At 38.9% G+C, this 20641-nt stretch overlaps 1 long non-coding RNA gene across 2 annotated transcripts; it reads right to left on the bottom strand.

Annotated features, from left to right (window-relative positions):
• Positions 1–14721: 14721 nt before the first annotated feature.
• Positions 14722–16112, bottom strand: LOC110897622. Of its 2 annotated transcripts, none has more exons than XR_002568808.2 (3): positions 15998–16112; positions 15867–15924; positions 14722–15539 (listed from the first exon to the last, which is right to left on the bottom strand). It is a non-coding gene; the product is annotated as an uncharacterized LOC110897622 (long non-coding RNA). The 2 variants fall into 2 exon arrangements; XR_002568809.2 differs by having other exon boundaries at positions 14722–15442.
• Positions 16113–20641: the final 4529 nt, after the last annotated feature.

The following is a 20641-nucleotide window of genomic DNA, read 5'->3' as shown; positions in this document are numbered from 1 at the left end:
ATGGTCTGGAGTTGTTGTGCAATCATCTGTGCTATATGGGTCACATGCATATTGTTGGCTCTTTTCATAGCCATTTCTATAATAACACAAAATGCATATCAATTGGTACTACATTAAACATTTTAGTACACATAAAACAAAAAAGTCAATATCATATATATAAAAGCCGCTATACAAATATTAAAATTGGCACGTACACTTAACCCACTAAGGATCAGTGCTTATAACGTACAGGTCAAAATGATTTACAATTTCAACTCCATTTATTTTCAATATGCCTCGTCCCTTATTTTTTTATTCCTACTAATCTAGTGTCTTTGTATAGGTGAACAAGCCGAGGATAAAAAGTATTGTTTTTGAAGTTGCTATCATAATCAAGGAAACCTAGACAAAACTCTCACTATTTCAAAGGCTCAAGAACAAAATCCATGAACAAAAAGGGTTCCATGATTTCTTACAAGATATGAGGTTTTAGTTTGCATGAAAAGTGTAATGATACTTATTTTTTTTATTTGAATAACTTCTTTGTTTACTCATGTAGAGAAGTAAGTTTCTTAAATTTGTTTGTGTTTAAAACCTACGTCAAAAATAAATATTGGTTTATTTGGTAAAGGGGAAATGAAATTCAAAAGCATTGATGGTAGAAATATCAACCAAGTTCTTTCGAATAACTATCTTAGTCCATCCCATCAAATCTGTTTTGGTGATTTATGTTCCCTTTCTACTTTCTTAATGATTTTGCTTTTAATTTTCATGTCTGGCCTTGTGGAATATTACATGCAAGGATTTAAGATGTTAACTCTCATAAATGAACAAGATACAAAAGTAGTGACGGACAATGTAACAAATATATGTCAAAGACATGCATTGATTATGATAAAGAAAACGTATGATTTCAATTTATGCCAACAAATCCTCCTGTTTGAATCCATAGAAAGTAGATCAATGTGGAACCAAGTATGCAATCTCGAATAATTTGACTCTCAAATCTTTTCAACCAATATTACTCTTGTAGCCCATAAAAAAATATATGAGTAGAGTTCAGGTCACAAGATTACAACATAAGGTTCACACACTAAATTCTCTCTCTGTTCTCGGTTATCTTGTGCTTATGTCCTCTGTCCAGTCTTCTTCTGTCTTGAGTCTGTTGTTTAAATAGCAACAAGGTCGACGAAACACCTTAGTCCACAAAGGACCTCGACGAAGGACCAATGTGACGAAACAAGGTGTGTTTCGTCACACTCCCAAATCGACGAAATATGTCTTTCATCATGATGTTTTTCGTCAACAGCATGCAGACAATTATTCCCTTTAAACAAACGTAATAGCAAACAACTAGAATTGATTAGAACATGCAAAAGTCTTCACGTGACATCATCATGACATCATCATGGTGATGTCATGGTGATGTTGCATCGGGAAACGGTTCGCGGTGCTTCGTGCTTCGCGTGTCGAACTATGGGTTGCACGACGGAGGAATGTTGTGACATCGGGCTTGAGCCGAGCCTAACCGAGTCGAACCAAACCGAGTCGAATCGAATCGAGTAGCGTCCACATAAAGTGTATCAACAATAAATTAAAAAAATAAAGGGGATAGTGGTTTGGGTCATGACTACACCTTTGGGTAGTGGTTTTGAAGGGTGGATTAAAGATAGATAACATGGTGCCAATGTGGAGGGTCATGGTGGTCATGAGGGTCATGACCACACCCTATAGCCTTATTCACGTTCCAGTAGATCCTTATTATTAAGAAGAGCACGTTTGTTTTCAGTTTCATTTTGTTTTCTTTAAATTGTAATCGTTGGCATATTGAAAGGAGAATAGAAAAGTTTAGGTCCCTCGGAGGATGAGGTCAAACCTTAACCTTGTTGTGTTAAACACACTAGCAAGTGCGGAATCCAAGCTAGAATGCAAACCGAGATGAAACAAGCAAATACAAGACACACACTATTCACCGATTAACACCACTTGTATTAATACGTATGAAAGGTTCGGTTACAAGCTCAATGTCTACAAATCTATTTTGCAAACTCTCTAAGTGTGTGTGTTCTCACAGAAGTGTCTCTCTTAGTGTCTGTCTGTCACTTGTTCTATCTCCAAAATAAAGTGAACACATTACATGGGTATATATACCCAACACAGATCGTCTGGTCGAAGGATCAGATAGATAGATCGAAGGATCATCTATCGATCTGAAACCTGTCGAAGGATCTACATATACCTCGAAGGATGATCTATCGAGGTCCATCAACATCCATCGAAGGTTTATCTTTCGAGCTCATCGAAGGATCTAAACTATCCTTCGATGAGTCATCCTTCGACACAGACAAGTTACAATCAGGTTCAACTGTTTGGCCAAGTTACAATCAGGTTCCAACTGTTTGGCCAAGTCAAACCAGGAGGATGGTTGACTTGGTCAAACTTACAAGACTAACAAAGGACATCGTTTTATATCGTGACAGAATACAGACAAAGTACAGACACAAGTGCACCAACAAACTCCCCCTTGGCTGTAGCTTTGTCTCGATCTTCGTGTCTTCAAGTCTTTGACGTCCTTTCAAGTCTTCAATGTCGGAGGATCTTCAAAGTCTTCACGTCTTGAAAGCAGAAAGTGTATCAACAAACTCCCTGTTTCATGTAGGAAGTGTGTTGACAAACTCCCCCTTAACATAAGCTCCCCCTTGAGTTATGCTCGTGAATGACTTGATCTTTATAGCTTGAGATCCTTGTGGTGTTGATGATGGTCAGCAGCAACTCGATCATTTTCATCTTTTGAGTGCCTTCACGTCGTGTCTTCATTCCGAAGCTTGTCATCGACTATGTTCTCCTTGCCTTTAGAATCTGCACATGCAAGAAATCTAAACGCGTAATGAGAACAACTGCTTGGAATATAGTTAGCATAAACAAGTGACACACGAATGACCATGTCACAATCAAACACCGTCCGACAGTTTGAAAGTTTAACGAATTTATCAATTTTAGTTTCTAACTTTCAAAACTTGCAAATTTCGACCGCTTATGAAGATTTAGTCAATTCAGTTTTCGTTCAGGTTTCAGGTAACGAAGACTCGAGATCCAACATCGTACGATCGAAAATAAAATAGAAATAAAATCTTTTTGGCTTTTAGAAAGTTTATATTAAAACACACCTAAAATCTTTTTGGTATTTTTGAATATTTGAAATGTAAAGACTGAAAGCAGTAAATAAATATATACAGACATTCTTTTTGTGAGTTTCGAGGGTAAGAGAATCATATCAGTGTATGGTCATGCCAAAACGCTCTTGTTGTTCAATTAGTTAACATTAAGATAAGCATCCTATAACAAATATCGGTATTGTTGTCCACTTAAGCTCAACTTATCAGATGTAATCATGGCGAAGGGATACGTTAAGGTATGATTTATACTTACTGACCGGTGTTCATCCACATCACGACACATTCCCGTATCAAGGGATGCACGAGGGTTCATCTTACCGGTGAGTATACCGATTATCATCTGTTTGACCGTATATGATGTGAGATTCTCACTTATTTTGATTTGAAAACAAGCCCTATGTGATAGAATCACTTATTTATGTGGAACTTGATTTTCATATGCATGAGGGCACAGGAGCAAGTCCGTGAACAGGTCAGTACTTTCGTACAGCAGAGAGACGAACTTGACTCCCGGATAAATGTGATATTATATCACTTATTTGATATGGACATGTGATTGTTGATCACTTATTGAGGTCGTATGTAATATGTACACGTATGTATAGTATCATGGAAGATCTAGACTTGCGTCCCCGTTATTTTTCGGGAAAAGATACAACCATGATACCCAGATGATAAGCAGCATAAAGACCGAATATCTCAGAACCTCGGCAATCTATCAAACGAAATTTCGGTACTAAGACCATATGCCAATGAATGGTTCCCACCTGGTCTTCAATCGATTTAAATTTATATCACCCTGCACACTTTAAAATGATTGTGATCCTACCGATACATCTTATATAGAGCTGCTTATCGTTTTTCATTTAAGGTTTAAAGAGGTTTGGATAGACCACTGATGTACTATCATTTTCTCTTTTGCTCGCCAGGAAACTCATTTTTGTTTTTCTATTGTTTTTGTGTTTTTGAAATTTTTAGATGTTTTTGTATTTTCAGATTTTGGATTTACTCCCCCTAAAATCAATAAACTAAGACAAATTTAAAACACAAAGGTATTTACAAAAATGATTTTCTGATGTTGGTTTTACTCCTGCTTGACCTTAATGTCGTTTACCAATAATAAAAAGTCAAATCTTGATTTGTCAAATGCTTTGGTAAAAAGGTCGGCACGTTGGTCATCGGTGTGGACCTTAACAACATCGATTAGCCTTTTATCAAAGCAATCACGTATGAAGTGATATTTGATTTCGATGTGTTTGGTCTTTGAGTGCTGCACAGGATTTCTAGTGATCTGTAATGCAGCAGAATTATCAACGTAAATAGGAGTAGTTAGGAATTCAAAACCGTAGTCGCGTAATTGTTGTTGGATCCAAAGAACTTGAGAGCAACAACTTGAGGCAGCAATGTATTCAGCTTCGCATGTTGATGTAGCGACGCACGTCTGCTTCTTGCACTTCCATGTGACTAGGCGATTTCCTAAAAATTGACATCCAGCCGTTGTGGATTTGCCGTCGATTTTGCATCCGCCAAAATCAGAATCACTGAAAGCGACCAATTCAAAGTTATTATCCCTAGGGTACCATAGACCGGTGTCAGGGTAACCCTTCAAATAACGAAAAATCCTTTTGACAGCTGCAAGATGTGAGGCCTTCGGGTTGACTTGATATCTGGCAAGCAGACACGTTGGGTACATTATGTCTGGTCTTGATGCTGTGAGGTACATAAGAGATCCGATCATTGCGCGGTAATATGATGGGCTAACAGCTTCACCCTTCAAGTCTGGAGTAATTCCGTGATTTTGTGGCAATGGGATACCAATGGGCGTTGCATCAGACATCTGGAACCGGCTCAAGATGTCGCCAACATATTTAGTCTGATGAATGAATATCCCAGACTCCGTTTGTTGCACTTGTAGGCCCAAAAAGAAGGTCATTTCCCCCATAGCACTCATCTCGAATTTATCCTGCATAATGCGCTCGAAATTCCTACACAAGACATCATTAGTAGAACCAAAAATAATATCATCAACGTATACCTGTACCAGAAGAAGATCTCCATCTTGTTCTTTGATGAAAAGAGTGCAGTCGATAAGACCTCTTCGAAAACCGTTCTCCAGCAGATAGTTAGATAAGGTTGCATACCAAGCTCGTGGTGCTTGATGCAGACCATAGAGAGCTTTGTTGAGCAACCAAACCCGATCGGGATGGATAGGATCTTCAAAACCTGGAGGCTGTTCGACGTACACCTCTTCTTCAACCACACCATGTAAGAATGCACTTTTGACGTCCATCTGGTAAACCCTGAATCCTTTGAATGAGGCATAAGCCAGAAAGATCCGAATTGCTTCCAGACGTGCAACAGGTGCATAGACTTCGTTGTAGTCGATTCCTTCTATCTGACGAAAACTTTGAACGACTAAACGTGCTTTGTTCCGGATAACAACTCTGCGGTCATCCTTTTTGCATTTAAACACCCAACAGGTACCAATCTTCTTGTAGCCAGCAGGTTTCTCTACGAGTTTCCAGACACCAAGCTTCTGGAATTGTTGCAGTTCTTCCTGCATTGCTTCAACCCAAGAGTTATCTTTCATGGCTTCTTTCCAAGTTCTTGGCTCTTCCTGTGAAACATAACACGCGAAAGACCAATCGTTTTGTTGCCCGGATTCTCGAATAGCTGCATACAGGCCTGCATTGTTGTTGTTTCGCAACATGTTTCTTGTTTGAATGCCACTTTGCACATTTCCGATGATGTTTTGTTGAGGATGGGTATTATGAATCCTTGTTTCTGGATTATCTGGAACTAGAATATTTATACCCATATTGTTGAAATTGAGATCAACAACTAAATTAATGCCCGGAATTGACGAAGAGGATGATGCAGTAGCTTCAACTGTTCTAGGGGCATCCACTGGAGGAGTACCCTCTGAAGTACCATGAACTGCCGTTGTTGGAGCTTCTTGATCTGCATCTAGAAATTCATCATCCTCTGAAGATTCGTTCAATTCGGTTGTATCATGAAAATCCTCATTGTCGAGAGTATTATTGTTCACCGAAGATGGTTCTTGATTGACAAGAATTGGACGAACCACTGGTGAAACTGTTGCATTGTCACTCTCGAAAAACATTCTTGCCGCAACACTTTCTTCAACGGCTTCAACATTGATCGAATTGAAAAAGTCATCGTACTCAAACATCTAAGGCTGACCAGGACGTTTGACTGGCAAAGTGTGCCTTTGTACTCTGACCTCAGACCATTCCTCGACCCTTTTAGTCTCTAGATTCCAGACTCGTAAGTTAGGGGTGGCATACCCAAGAAAGTATCCGTCAATCGCTTTAGCCCCAAACTTTCCATTAGGATCGATGATTGTACATGGAGCTCCAAACGGTTCAAGATATGACAAATCTGGTTTCCGTTTTTGAAGAAGCTCAAAGCAGGTCTTATTGTGCCTTTTGACTGTAAGGACTCGGTTCAATGTAAAACATGCAGAGGCCACAGCTTCAGTCCAGAATGGAATGGGCAACTGCGACTCTACAACATTGTCCTAGCAGTCTCGATCAATGTGCGGTTCTTACGTTCAGCGACGCCATTCTGTTGAGGAGTATAGGCTGCACTAAACTCATGAAGAATACCCTTTGAAGTGCAAAACTCCGCCATGGCATGATTTTTAAATTCAGTACCATTGTCGCTACGTATCCGCCTAACCTTCAACTTATACAAATTCTCAATCTGAATGATCAAGTTTTTGATAATACCAAAGGTTTCACTCTTGTGTGCCATGAATGCCACCCAAGAAATCTTGAATAATCATCAGTAATCACGAGACAATATTGATCATTCCGAATACTCATGTGCTTGACAGGACCGAACAAATCCATGTGCAAACGTTCAAGAGGAACTGCCACCGTGTTGATCTTCTTAGTAGGATGTCGTTTCTTCGTTTGTTTTCCTTTTTGGCACGAAACACAGACGTCTTGAAGATGGAAATTTTTAAGAGGAACACGATTCACCAATTCATTTGAAACCAAATGATTCATTTTGCGTAAGTGAATGTGACCCATTCGTCTGTGCCAAGAGATAGAGTCTTTTTCTGTCGCTTTGGAAACGAAACAAGTTGCTTGTGCAGACGTAGTAATAGCTTGGCTCATATCAAGGACGTACAAATCATTTATCCTTGGAGCTGACAAGAGAATCCATTCTTTTGGAATTTTGAAGTCGGGTTTCAGCACATAACATCCATTAGCATCGAAGTGTACTGAGAATTGCTTGTCACAAATTTAAGAAACACTAAGAAGATTGTGATCAAGTTGTTGCACAAAGTTGATCTTGTCAAAGCTGACAATCCCGTTGGATATCATTCCTTCACCCGTAATATAACCACCCTTATCTCCAGCAAAAGCAACATAGCCTCCTCTAATAGATTTGATGTCGTAGAGAAGCTTCATGTCGCCTGCCATGTGCCTGGATGCCCCACTATCAACAATCCAATGACTACTGATAGTTCCTCCTGGAACACCCTGCACATGAACTCAATCAATTAGTTGGAGATGGGGACCCAAGCCATTGTGGTCTTGGGTCTTCCATTTTCATCAATAACAATAACTTCTTATCTTTGATGATTGGTAAATTGTGATGGTCCCCCTGATTCAGTAACCGTTTTTGGTTTCCAGGTCTGTTTTGTTTTACCAGTGTCATTCTTTAAAATTTTAACTTCATGGTTGTCAGAAGTGTTTGAATTGTCTGGTTTGACAGAAACAGATGTTTTGTTAACCACATCGGTTTTAATCGCTTTTTCAATTTTCTTGATCTGTTGGCGTCTCTGTTTCATTTCCCTTTCTTTTACAAGTCGGGGATCTTGTTTTGCAGAAGCAGATCGCTTACGGTCAGTTTGGTCATGGGGAACATCAACCTTTCCTTTTTGTTTATGAAGATATGGACAGTTTCGAATTATATGTCCAATTGTTCCACACTCAAAACATGATCTTCGTTCAACAAACCCCGAAGTATCATGTGATCGTCTTGCCGATGATGATGAACTTTGTGATCCCGAGGTACTTGGTTTTGAACTACTTGGTTCATTTCTTTTCTGTACAGTTGTTTTCTTAACAAAATCTAAGTTAGATTTGTTTTCAAACGTTTCGATTTTGTCCGTTCCCGTCGATTTCACAAAGTTTACATTTTTGTTCTTCTTTTGATTCGGCTTCTTTTGTGCTTGAGCTGGTGATTTTCCTTTTGGCTTGGTGTGATTTTGCTGTTTTTGCACTGCTGGTAATTTCTTATTGCCATATTGTTTTCGAATTTCTGCCTTTGGAATAGGAGGACACTGTGTAACTGTAACATGTGGTCCTGTCTTTCCTAAAAACTTACTTGTCGATTTTTCAAAGACTTTACTTATTAAAGATTGATTAACATTCTTAATAGGAAAATCTTTGTCAGAGTAGATTTTATCATCACCAACAAGAGTGTACAGCAAGTTCACACTCTCCGACTCTTTTGTAGATGAGGACTCGATTGCAACAGTCTTAGCGGGTTTTGCAGAAGGCTCACATAGAATGTGATTCTCAAGAGGTATGTCCTCATTTTTGACTACCGCATCAGACTTTGCTGGGACAACATCATCTGATTCATCATCAGAAGAATCAGCATCCTCAGTAATGACTGGAGAATCCTGATTCAGTTCAGTAGAAGACACACATGTATCTGCTGATACATCTGAATCTGATGATACTTCTTTCGTGTATCCAAGCCCTGTAGCAAACTCCTTGACATCTAGAGGAACAGATGGTTCAAAGAACACTCTATCCTCCTCGTCAGGCATTGCATCATAATTGTGTCTAACTGGTGGTGGACATTTCTTGTAACCTATGCATGTGACATCCCGTTTCTCTTTCTGAACGTCAATGATGTGATCCAACACATAGCTAGAGCTCAAATAACTGTCTAGCTTAAGTTGGATCGCCTCACTTTCGGTTTCACACAAGCCATCTCTTTTTGCATAGTCTCAAGGCGAGATATATACAAATTAATGTCAGTTTGTTTTCTGGAAACCATTTTAGTTAGCTCGGTTTTATCTTTCTTTAACTTTTCAATTACCGATTTAAACTCCTTTTCATGGTTTTCATAAAACATATTGGCTTCAGTGCATTTTGAAAGATCCACGGTCAACTTTTGATTGTGGATGAATGTCACATCATACTTCTCTTGCAAAGCTTCGTGTTTGCTTTGCAATTCACACCACTTGGTATTCAAAGAAACATGTTTGTCTTGCAAGTCAAACAAACTAGCTTGTAGAGCATCATGTTTGCCTTGCAACTCAGACATGTTTGCCTCTAAATCAGCACATTTAACATGCAAACTATCACAATTATCACAATTAATAGCAGTGGGTTCATCGACACATACCTGACTTGATGAACTGTCGACATTAGCCATAAAGGCTGAATGGAGAGAAGACGAAGAATAAGCAGCTTGATCCACCAAGATAGATCTTCTTAGAGTTCCTGCTTCAGCTTCCTCCAAAAGTTCATCAATATCTGCATCGATTGATACATTTGATGTCTCACCCACATGATCATCGCCTGAACTTGAGGATTCTTCATCTGAACTCCTGCTATATCCCGAAGAGTCTTCATCCTCAGAAGATTCACCACCATTGGCGGAAGATTCTCCACCACTGGTGTGCACTAAATCCTGAACCACTTCAGCAAAACATGCTGTTCCATCTGGAGTATCACCACTCAGCTGGATTGACCAGTCACAACCTTCATCCACTTGAACCACAAGTGCCCTGTTGGCATTTGATGTTCCAGCTTGACTCTGGTTGTTGACAGGTATCAATGTACGTTCATTGTTCCTGTTCTGGTTATGCTGGTTGCCTTGGTTTCTGAAGGGGTTCTGGTTCCCATGCTGTGATGGCTTTGTACATTCCCTTTTAAAGTGACCCCGTTCACCACAGTTGAAGCACTTTACTGCCTGTTTATCGAACCCATACTTGGTGTCTTTCTTGCTTTCCAAGCTGGTTCTGCCAGTACTTTCCATGAAATCCTTTGCCCTTCTTACAGCACTAGCAAAGGCCCACTTGATATCCATCAAGTCCATCTCTTCCTTATCAATCTGCCGATAGTCTTCTTGTGTCAGATTAATGTTGCCAATCTGACCTTCCACTAACCCACAGTACGCGCTCACTACAGTGTTAAGCAGCTCCATGTGTTCCCTTGCTACTTCTACACTGACCTTAGAGAAGCTTGAAGTGTCGAGCTGTACTGTATTTGGTTTTGATTGCTGACCAGCAGATGATGTCCCTCCATAACACGCTTGTTGTTGAGCAGGAGGAGGAGGAGGTGGTTGTATTGGATTTCCATACATGTCTGTGGTGGGAGCTGGCTTAACAGGAACTTGTACTGGATTGCCATACATATCTGTGCTTGTGACAAACGCCGTTTGAAGTGGAGCATGTGGACCGGTTCTTGCAGACGAAGAATTGGAAGTTCCATAATACATTTCTGGATTTTGTGGCACTGGAACTCTTTTTGCCTTTAATGTTTCTTCCTGATCCTTGTTTTCTAAAAGTTGCACGAAGTCGTTGATGTTTGTAGTTCTCAAAACTCCGTTATACTTCAAGATTTCCAAGAAACTATTCCATTGGGGAGGCAATGCATCAGCAAACTTCTTCACCACCTCTGCTGTAGTTGTCGCTACTCCAAAATTGTTCAACTCTGTAAGCAAGTGATAAAACCGGCTTGTCATGTCTCCCAAAGACTCCTTATCCATGCACGTGAAACCGTCAAATTCTTTCTTGAGAAGATCATGACGCAATTGGCGTGTTGCTTCATTCCCTACTCCTCTGGTTTTCAACCCGTCCCACAACTTCTTCGTTGTCTTGAAACTGACAAACTGGTGGTAGATATCTTTGCTTAACGCCTGAGTGAGAATGGCGTATGCTTTCTTTTCCTGATCATACGTTTTCTTTTGATCTTCAGGAAGATCGGCAAACGTAGCAGTATCTGAAGCAGCAACCTCTATAGCTTTATCGAAATCTGTAGTGAAACGTATCCACAGTTCGGTATTTTGACCAAGAACGTATGTACGAAATCTATCAACCCAGCCCGGATACTCGTTTAAGTGCATCAACTTTGGAGGTCGATTCAAACTTCCGGTTTCGCTATCGCTCAATAAGATACTTTGAATGCTCGGAGTTTGATTCGATACTAATGCCCATTGACCTGTCGATATGGCATTGGCTTGCGAAGATGTCGACACCGGAGATTCGGCCCATGAGGGAGATAGACTTGTATTTGTGTACTTTCCACTGTCTGGAGCCGGTGTACCCCACCATGAGGGAGTTGAACCTGTACTTGTGTATTTTCCACTATCTGGAGCCGGAGTTCCCCACCAACTCGGATTCATGTTTGATAAGAAAAATAAATTCTATATGAATATCTCGAATGATAACAGCCAGCCGAAGGATCCCTGATCGAAAGACAAGACAAACACAAACAGACTAAGATCGAAGGATCAAGACTTGTTCGAAGGATCAACAGTGTTCGAAAGATCACTGTTGAATTTCGAACAATGATTTCGAAAGATTCTCCAATTGAAGGATCCTTATCTTTCGAATATATATCCTTCGAAAAGATTCCCTGGATCGAAGGATAAGTCTCAGACTTCGAAGGATTGTTCGAAGGATGATTATCTATCGAACTTCCTTTGTTCGAAAGATGATCTTTCGACTTCGAAGGATATCCTTCGATCTCGATCTCTACTGACACAGCAGACAAAAGGTGACAGGTTGGTGAAAAAGGTGATTGGTTGGTAGAAACTTTCGGCAGAAGATATGTTCAAACCATACCTTTTACCAAACCAGGATTTGACTAATAAAATATTACAAAAAATGGAAGGATCTTATCCAGAAACCGGTCACCGGAGTAAGCCGGAATTTGGCCGGAAATCACCAAGTTTCTTAAAAACAAGTTTTAAGTTACCCAACCCGTTCTTTAACACACCCGGTTAGTTTAGAACACGTTTTTACGTCAAGAAATGCGAGAAAAACACTAAAAACGGGTGCTAAACCATGTGTCCAAACACTCCAAAGTCTTGTATAAACTCGGTTTTAACAAGGAAAAGAGCCTTAGCTCTGATACCACTTGTAGGTCCCTCGGAGGATGAGGTCAAACCTTAACCTTGTTGTGTTAAACACACTAGCAAGTGCGGAATCCAAGCTAGAATGCAAACCGAGATGAAACAAGCAAATACAAGACACACACTATTCACCGATTAACACCACTTGTATTAATACGTATGAAAGGTTCGGTTACAAGCTCAATGTCTACAAATCTATTTTGCAAACTCTCTAAGTGTGTGTGTTCTCACAGAAGTGTCTCTCTTAGTGTCTGTCTGTCACTTGTTCTATCTCCAAAATAAAGTAAACACATTACATGTGTATATATACCCAACACAGATCGTCTGGTCGAAGGATCAGATAGATAGATCGAAGGATCATCTATCGATCTGAAACCTGTCGAAGGATCTACATATACCTCGAAGGATGATCTATCGAGGTCCATCAACATCCATCGAAGGTTTATCTTTCGAGCTCATCGAAGGATCTAACTATCCTTCGATGAGTCATCCTTCGACACAGACAAGTTACAATCAGGTTCCAACTGTTTGGCCAAGTTACAATCAGGTTCCAACTGTTTGGCCAAGTCAAACCAGGAGGATGGTTGACTTGGTCAAACTTACAAGACTAACAAAGGACATCGTTTTATATCGTGACAGAATACAGACAAAGTACAGACACAAGTGCACCAACAAAAAGCAAATTGTTTAGTCTTTTCTCATCTTTGTTCTTGGAGTCTAAAGCGCTCAAAGGATCCCTCTCTTAGGAGAATTGGTTCATCACGAATCGATCCCTATCAGTCATGGTTATGACAAAATCCAGTGACTACAATAAAACCAAGACTGATTTATCTGATCACAACTATACATACTCCAAAGAAGAAGAAAGAAAATTGGTGGATAAGAATTTAAAATCAAACAACACTCACTGATTTTGAAAGATCTGGAAGACTGGTTCCATGAATCATTGAAAATAAAGCAATGCAATTCCAGCTCATCTGACGAATGGTGTTGCTTAAATCCAGAATTATCTGAACAATGAGTGGTGTTCAAGTGGGAGCCAAGAAAGCTTTTGTGTTTTACAGGAAACTACTGCAAATTGAATTGAATCCCGTTCTGACCAATCTTGCCCTAAGGGGAATTAAACTTAATTCCACAGTCGAAGAAACCTAGCCAAAAGTCTCACTTTCTTCTTTCATTCTACCCCTCCCTAATTTATCCCATTTGTTTTTTTTTTTTTTTTTTTTTTGGCCACAAATCCAATCGCTCATACTTCTTGTTCATCTAAGGTTGTGACCCGAACAACAATTCTATGCCATTTTACTTTTAACATGCGACTAAAAAGTAAAACAGATCTCTTTTAGCTGTCCAGTTTTGGGATGAGTCACCTTGCAAGAAGCGCACAATAAAACGCTTATAAGCTGAAAAACGTATATATCATTAAAAGCATAAAACTTTTGGGTCAACGTATTCACAAACAGACACAATCTTGTGTGTTTCTTCTTCGCGTCACACATCTCCGATTTCTCAATTAATGAGACCTAAGGGCAATCCTGTCTTCAGGTTGACCACTCTTCAAATATTATGGCTTCTCTTGAGGAACGGCTAGTGCTGGAGATATATACCTGTTTTGGTGTGTCGTTTCTTTGTTTCCTCTGTTAATCGCAAATTTCGATTTTGATTGAAACTCTGTTACGGATTTGGAATTTGATTTGTTGATGTTACCAAAGAAATCTGCAGAGGTTTATCTCTTTTTCTCCGGTTTGCAATCTGCGATTTGGTATTCAACAGTCATTAAACCGATTCTGATTCCAGTGACAGATTTCAATTTTGGGTTAGTAAAAATTATTAGTATTACAAACTTGATTTTGTTTTATGGCAATATAAGTGTATGTATTATGTATAGAACATTGTCTTATGTTAGTGTTAACATAAGTGTTTATGGGTTGTATGTGTGTGAGTATTTTGATATCCAACAAAAAATCACAGATAGAGAATCAATTGTGTTCTTTGTGCCTTGCTCTGGTAGCAATTTGAAGGCTATAATCAGGTCGCTAAAACAAACAACAATTTGTATATACAACAATGGATTCAATGAAACGCTTCACTTTATTAATCTCTGTGTACTGGGTTGTTGATTACCAATAACTGAGGATATGACCATATATCACGACGTTAAACAAACGCATCACTTCAATCAATGTACCTACTTACATTTTTGACAAAACTTAAACCCAATTACAATTTAGGCAATAACTACACTAACAGAGTTTCTAACTAAGTTTACTTAAACTAAAAAGTTCAGAGATTAACCAACAATAAATTTAAAGGACACATTTTCTTTTATCAAGTTACACAACTATCCTTATACGTGGTCACGTTACAGATTTAAAAAATTAGACGAAATTGCACCCTATAAATCTTAGAAAAGTTTTTAGTCATAGTACAATTTACATTAAAATGTACATTATATCATTATATCATTTTAAAGAACAAAATCATCTACATGTAAAAAATCTCCCTCGAGATACATAAGAAGAAACAGACAATGGAACAATTTTTATCTAAAAAATGTATGATACTAGTAAGGACATAAAACTCTTGAGAATCTAATAAAGAAAACTCAATCCAAGGTGACCCTGGGGCCAGATTTGGAAAGTCTAGCACTGCTATATTAGCTACATTTGTTCATTCATAAAAATACTAGATCTGTTGTTCAAAGTAGTCTTCTATCTATGAGCTGGAGGAAAACATGGAAATCTCACCACCATTTGAACTTTGAGATCAGTCCATCTCCTTGAAAGACAAGTGGCTCTAAATTTCCCAATTATGTGCACCAATTTCTATCTATATATGCATGATCATAATCTATGCAATGTCGCATTGGACGCCGAAGCAAAGGATTGAATTTTGAATGATACGCTAATAAAACGTGGTGGATCTCATATATCTTTGTTTAGATCTTGATATCTTGAACACTTCTTTTTGAGCATCGATTTGGGCTTAAGATAAGTCCCATGTTTGACTTGTGATTTTCTGACTCTGACCACCTTGTAAATTTCAATGTGTTACATTCACATTGCAACTTCCTATGAGTTTGTGGTCTCAGCACCAAAGCTCTCATCGTTCACATAAAATGGCATGACTCGGTTTCATTACCTGCCATATATCTTTTCACAAAAGAGTGTAAATTTTCAAACAATCCATCATAGATCTCTTAAGAAGCCACCAAAGTTTTTTGAATTGACGATCAACACCTTCCAGCAACTCCATAAGACGGATATGAAAAATAGAGGGCAATTATAAATCATGATTGATTTTACCAAAATATTATACAAAGATACCAAACCAGATTCTGTATAAATATTTTGACATCTTGTTGACTCAATCAATCCCTAACAATGACTTATAATTTTAGATTCTATTATATACAAACTTAACTGTGTTTAAAAAAATTATCGCTAGGTCTAAGATGCGCAATTCACATGAAAAAAAAAACTCAAATCAAAGAAAACGTAGATCGATCCACAAAATCCGCTAAAATTTTTTTATAGAAAACGTGCTAAATTTGCAACAGATTTAAGACGAAGTTACCTGAGATGAGATCGTCCTCCGAAATCCTATAAGCAGTCAACGATGTTTATTCAACACCCTGCACAATGAGATCAATTCTCAGTCATGAAAAAATCGAAAGGCAAAAACTGATGACGGACGATACCACTCACACATGATTTTGCGATATCAGTGGGCTCGATTTCATCAAACACGGACGATACTGCGGCCATCAAGCTAAATGTCTGACGGCAGAATAAAACCTAACAAAAGAATAACAACGATAGTAGACTTTTATAATTAGGTCACCCAACAAAAATTTACAGTTTTTGTCCATTTTTTAATTTTCATTCTACCCCCTCCGTTTATTTCTGTAAGTGTAATGGACCATACATGGGTGGTTGTTTCATAAAAGTCAACTTCGGCTAAGTCATTGTTCGTTCAAAATAAATGTGTTCTTCACGTCCTTTGTCCCGGTCCTGTGCTCGGCGTCAGGTGCTTTGCACCCTCCTGACTACCACTGCGCGTGCCTTGTTATATGGGATTACATTCTTAGGGTCTGTTTGGTAAGGCGTAATAGAATGGATGGACAACGGAACGGACGAGGTAAAGGAATGGATCATTATCATTCTCTATCTTGTTTGGGTACCATGTCAGAATGAAAAAATCATTACTTTGTGTTGTTTGGTAGCCAATAAAAGATGTTGATACACTTTATGTGGACGCGACTCGACTCGGTTCGACTTGGTTTCGACTCGGTTAGGTTCGGCTCAAGCCCGACGTCACGACATTCCTCCGTCGTGCGCCCCAGAGTTCGACACGCGAAGCACGGAGAGCCGCGAGCCTTCCCGAGGTGCCACATCATCATGACATCATCATGATGATGTCACATGTTGACTTAGTTTTACAAATCTGAATTATATTTCACGTACATGTGCTTTGGGCCGAACCTTTAAAGATCTGCTATGCATGTTGGGCTTTGACTTCTTAACTGGTTGGGCCAAAACCAAACGACGAAACACATATGGTGTCGACGAAACACTGTTTCGTCGACATTGATTCGTCACCTATGCATTTCGTCGCCAACTATCCTGATTCGTCGAGTCCTACTTCTGTTTCGTCGATTGCTGTGTTGCTGGGCCTATATAAATAACACATATCAGACAGAAGAAAGGTAGACAGAGTACACAAAAGTGAGAGAGAACCGAGAGTTTATTTGTATTTCTTGTATTATCTTTCTGTAACAAAACTCGATCGGTATCAATATACAATTGTTAAACGGTATATCCTTTGTGTTGTGTTTGTCTCTCGCTCGGTTTGTATCGTAACGTGGATTCCGCACTCGTTACGGTATTATAAACAAGATCTCGTAGTTGTCCGGCGATCCGCAAACGGACCTACAATTGGTATCAGAGCGTAAGGCTCGATTTCTTGTTGAAAACCGAGTTATCGGTGCGATTTTCGAGTGGGTTTTAAGCTTTTCTTGGACAAAAATCATAAACCCAGTTTCTTTTTTCTAAAAATACGAATTAAAACTCGAAAATCGGTGTTGTTTGGTGTCGTTTTTGTTCAAAACTTGTTGAAAAGTGTTGGAGATTATCGAAGGTACAAGTTGTGTCGAGTTTCTACGTCAAAATCTGTTGTTCGGGAAATTCGTTAGTGGCCGGAAAACTCATAAGTTTACCGGAAACTCATCAAGTTCTTCACATCTTCAAAAAGTTTATCAAAATTCTTCATATTTATTGGGTTTGTTTGAAGACTATTATTGTTGATGGTTTTATTATAATAAAGTAGGAAAGTATGGGTGTTTGAAAATATTGGTTTGGAAATCATACTTGTGTCAGACAAGATAATCTTTTGAGATAATATCTCACCTTTTTTCTACTTTGAATTTAGTCAACAAAATCAGTTTCGTCGAAATCAGTTTCGCCAAGAAACACAAATTTTCATTGATCATTTATATCAATATTTGGTTTCGTCGATCAGAAGTCTAATCTTTTGTTTCGTCGCATTAAATGTCAAAAGTGTTTCGTCGATTATCAAACATTTATCAGTTTCGTCGGGTTTCAAACACAAGTGTGTTTCGTCGATCAGTAATCAGTTTCGTTGGGTCTCAAACAACAGTCAGTTTCGTCGTCATTTGTCATCAAGTTGTTTCGTCGACCTCATAAAGGATTCCAGTTTCGTCGAACAAACAAAACAATTCTATTTCGTTATCATTCTGGTTTCGTCGTTTGAATCAAACGAAAGCATTTCGTCGAGATACTTGTGATTTTTAACAGAAGACTTGTAAAAGTGTTTTAACTGCTTGTTTCAAGTGATTTTATCCGGTACTCATTTTTACGTATTCAAAATGAATCCGGATTGGTGGAGTACTCCGTCTAATGCGGAAAGCAAGTATAGAAGTACGGGTTTATCGCCATCATGGGCCGAATCTCCCACACCACCTCGGATTACGGCAGAACAATGGGCATCGGTTACTAATCAAAAGCAAAGTGAACCGAAAATGACAACAGATTTATATGGCAATCTGATACAAGTTCCTGTAAAGCCAGCTCCAACCACAGACTTGTGTGGAAATCCATTACCACCAGTTGCTTTACAGCGCCATCGTTCTGCTGTAGCACCGTCATCTCTTGATCCAAGGAACTGTAGTCAAACAAGAACGGCGTTTTATGCTGAAATTGTCAAAGATGCCAGCAATGGTGAATCCTCGGGAAATAATGACAGTTCTGAACATGACAGTAGTTCAGATGAAGACGTTTCAACTTCAGTTGAAGATATTTCAACTTCAAGTTCAAGTTCAAGCGAGGATGGATCTGAATGTGAATCAACAAGGGAGGTTGTTGATTACGAGGCAAATGAGTCAACATCTGAGAGTGATTCCAGTCAGGTATGTGTGGATGAACCTACTGTTGTTAATTGTGATAATTGTGCTAGCTTAAGTGTTAAATGTTCCGATTTAGATGCTAATATGTCTGAGTTGCAAAGCAAACATGATGCTTTAAAAGCTAACTTGTTTGACCTGCAAAACAAACATGTTTCTCTGGACGATAAGTGGTGTGATTTGCAAAGCAAACATGAGACTTTGCAAAACAAGTATGATGTGACATTTATCCACAACCAAAAGTTGACCGTGGATCTTTCTAAATGCACAGAAGCCAACATGTTTTATGAAAACCATGAAAAGGAGTTTAAATCGGTAATCGAAACATTAAAAAAGGATAAGGCTGAGCTAACGAAAATGGTTTCAAGAAAACAAACTGAAATAAACCTTTACATCAATAGGCTCGAGTTAATGCAAAAAGAAATGGCTTGTGTGAAAACTGAAAGTGAGGCGATCCGACTCAAGTTAGACAGCTATTTAAGCTCTAGCTATGTGTTGGATCACATCATTGATGTTCAGAAAGAGAAAAGGGATGTCACATGCATTGCGTATAAGAAATGTCCACCACCTGTTAGACACAATTACGATGCACTGCCTGATGAGGAATATAGAACTCACTTTGAACCATCTGTTCCTTTAGACATTGAGGAATTTGCGACCGGACTTGGATACAAGAAGGACGTATCATCAGATTCAGATGTGTCAGCAGATACATGTGTGTCTTCTGCTGAACAGAATCAGGTTCCTGTTGTTGAGGATGCTGATTCTTCTGATGATGAATCCCATGATACTAACTCAGCCCAGTCTGATGTGGTTATCAAAGAACATGACATACCTCTCGAGAATCACATTCTATGTGATCCTCCCGCAAAACCGACTAAGACTGTTCAGGTCGAGTCCACATCCACTTTCTCACAAGAGTCTGAGAGTGTGAATTTGTTGTACACTCTTGTTGGTGATAATAAAATCTATTCTGACAAAGATTTTCCAATTAAGAATGTAAATCAATCTTTAATCAATTAAGTTTTTGAAGATTCAACAAGTAAGTTTTTGGGAAAGACAGGATCACACGTTGTGGTAACACAGTGTCCTCCAATTCCAAAGGCTGAAGTTCGAAAACAATGTGGCAATCAGAAATTACCAACAGTGATAAAGCAGCAAAATCACACCAAACCAATAGGTAAATCACCGACTCAAGGTCAAAAGAAACAGACCCAAAAGAAGAACAAGAAAGTGAACTTTGTGAAATCCAGAGGGACTGATAAAATTGAAACTTTCGAAAACAAATCCAACACGGATTTTGTTAAACAAAGTAACATTTTAAAAAGAAATGGTCAAAATAATTACACACAAACGGTTGTGATGTAGGACCAAGTACCTCAAGATCACGAAGTTCATCGTCAATTTCTTACAGTTATGATAATCCGAGGTTTGTTGAGCGGAGATCATGCTTTGAATGTGGTGAGTATGGGCACATTGTCAGAAACTGTCCATATCTCACGAAAGGAAAGGCAAAGGTTGATGCCCCCCATGGTAACAATTACCACAAAAGATCCGTTTCACCAAAACAGGACCCTCGTCTTGTTAAACAACGAGAAAAGAAACAGAAAAAGAAACAAAGAAAAGAAGTTGAAAAGGTTTTAAAACCAGAGGTTGTCCAAACGTAGTCTGTTAAGTTAGAAGTTAAAAATGAAAAACAAAAACAGATTTGGAAACCAAAACCAGTAACTGTTTCAGGGGAAGCTACATCAATTCCGAATCATCGGGAAATGGATGTCACAATTCTCGATGATGACGGACGACCCAAGTCTGTGAAGGCTTAGGTCCCCCTCTCCAACTAATCTCTGAATGAGTGTGTAGGATGTTCCAGGAGGAACTATTGATAGTCTTAGGATTGTTGATAGTGGAGGGTCCATGCACAAGATCGGCG

Source organism: Helianthus annuus, chromosome 13 (assembly GCF_002127325.2).
Source record: "Helianthus annuus cultivar XRQ/B chromosome 13, HanXRQr2.0-SUNRISE, whole genome shotgun sequence".
In the NCBI taxonomy this organism is placed as follows: Eukaryota; Viridiplantae; Streptophyta; class Magnoliopsida; order Asterales; family Asteraceae; genus Helianthus; species Helianthus annuus.
This window is presented reverse-complemented; position numbering and strand designations above follow the sequence as displayed.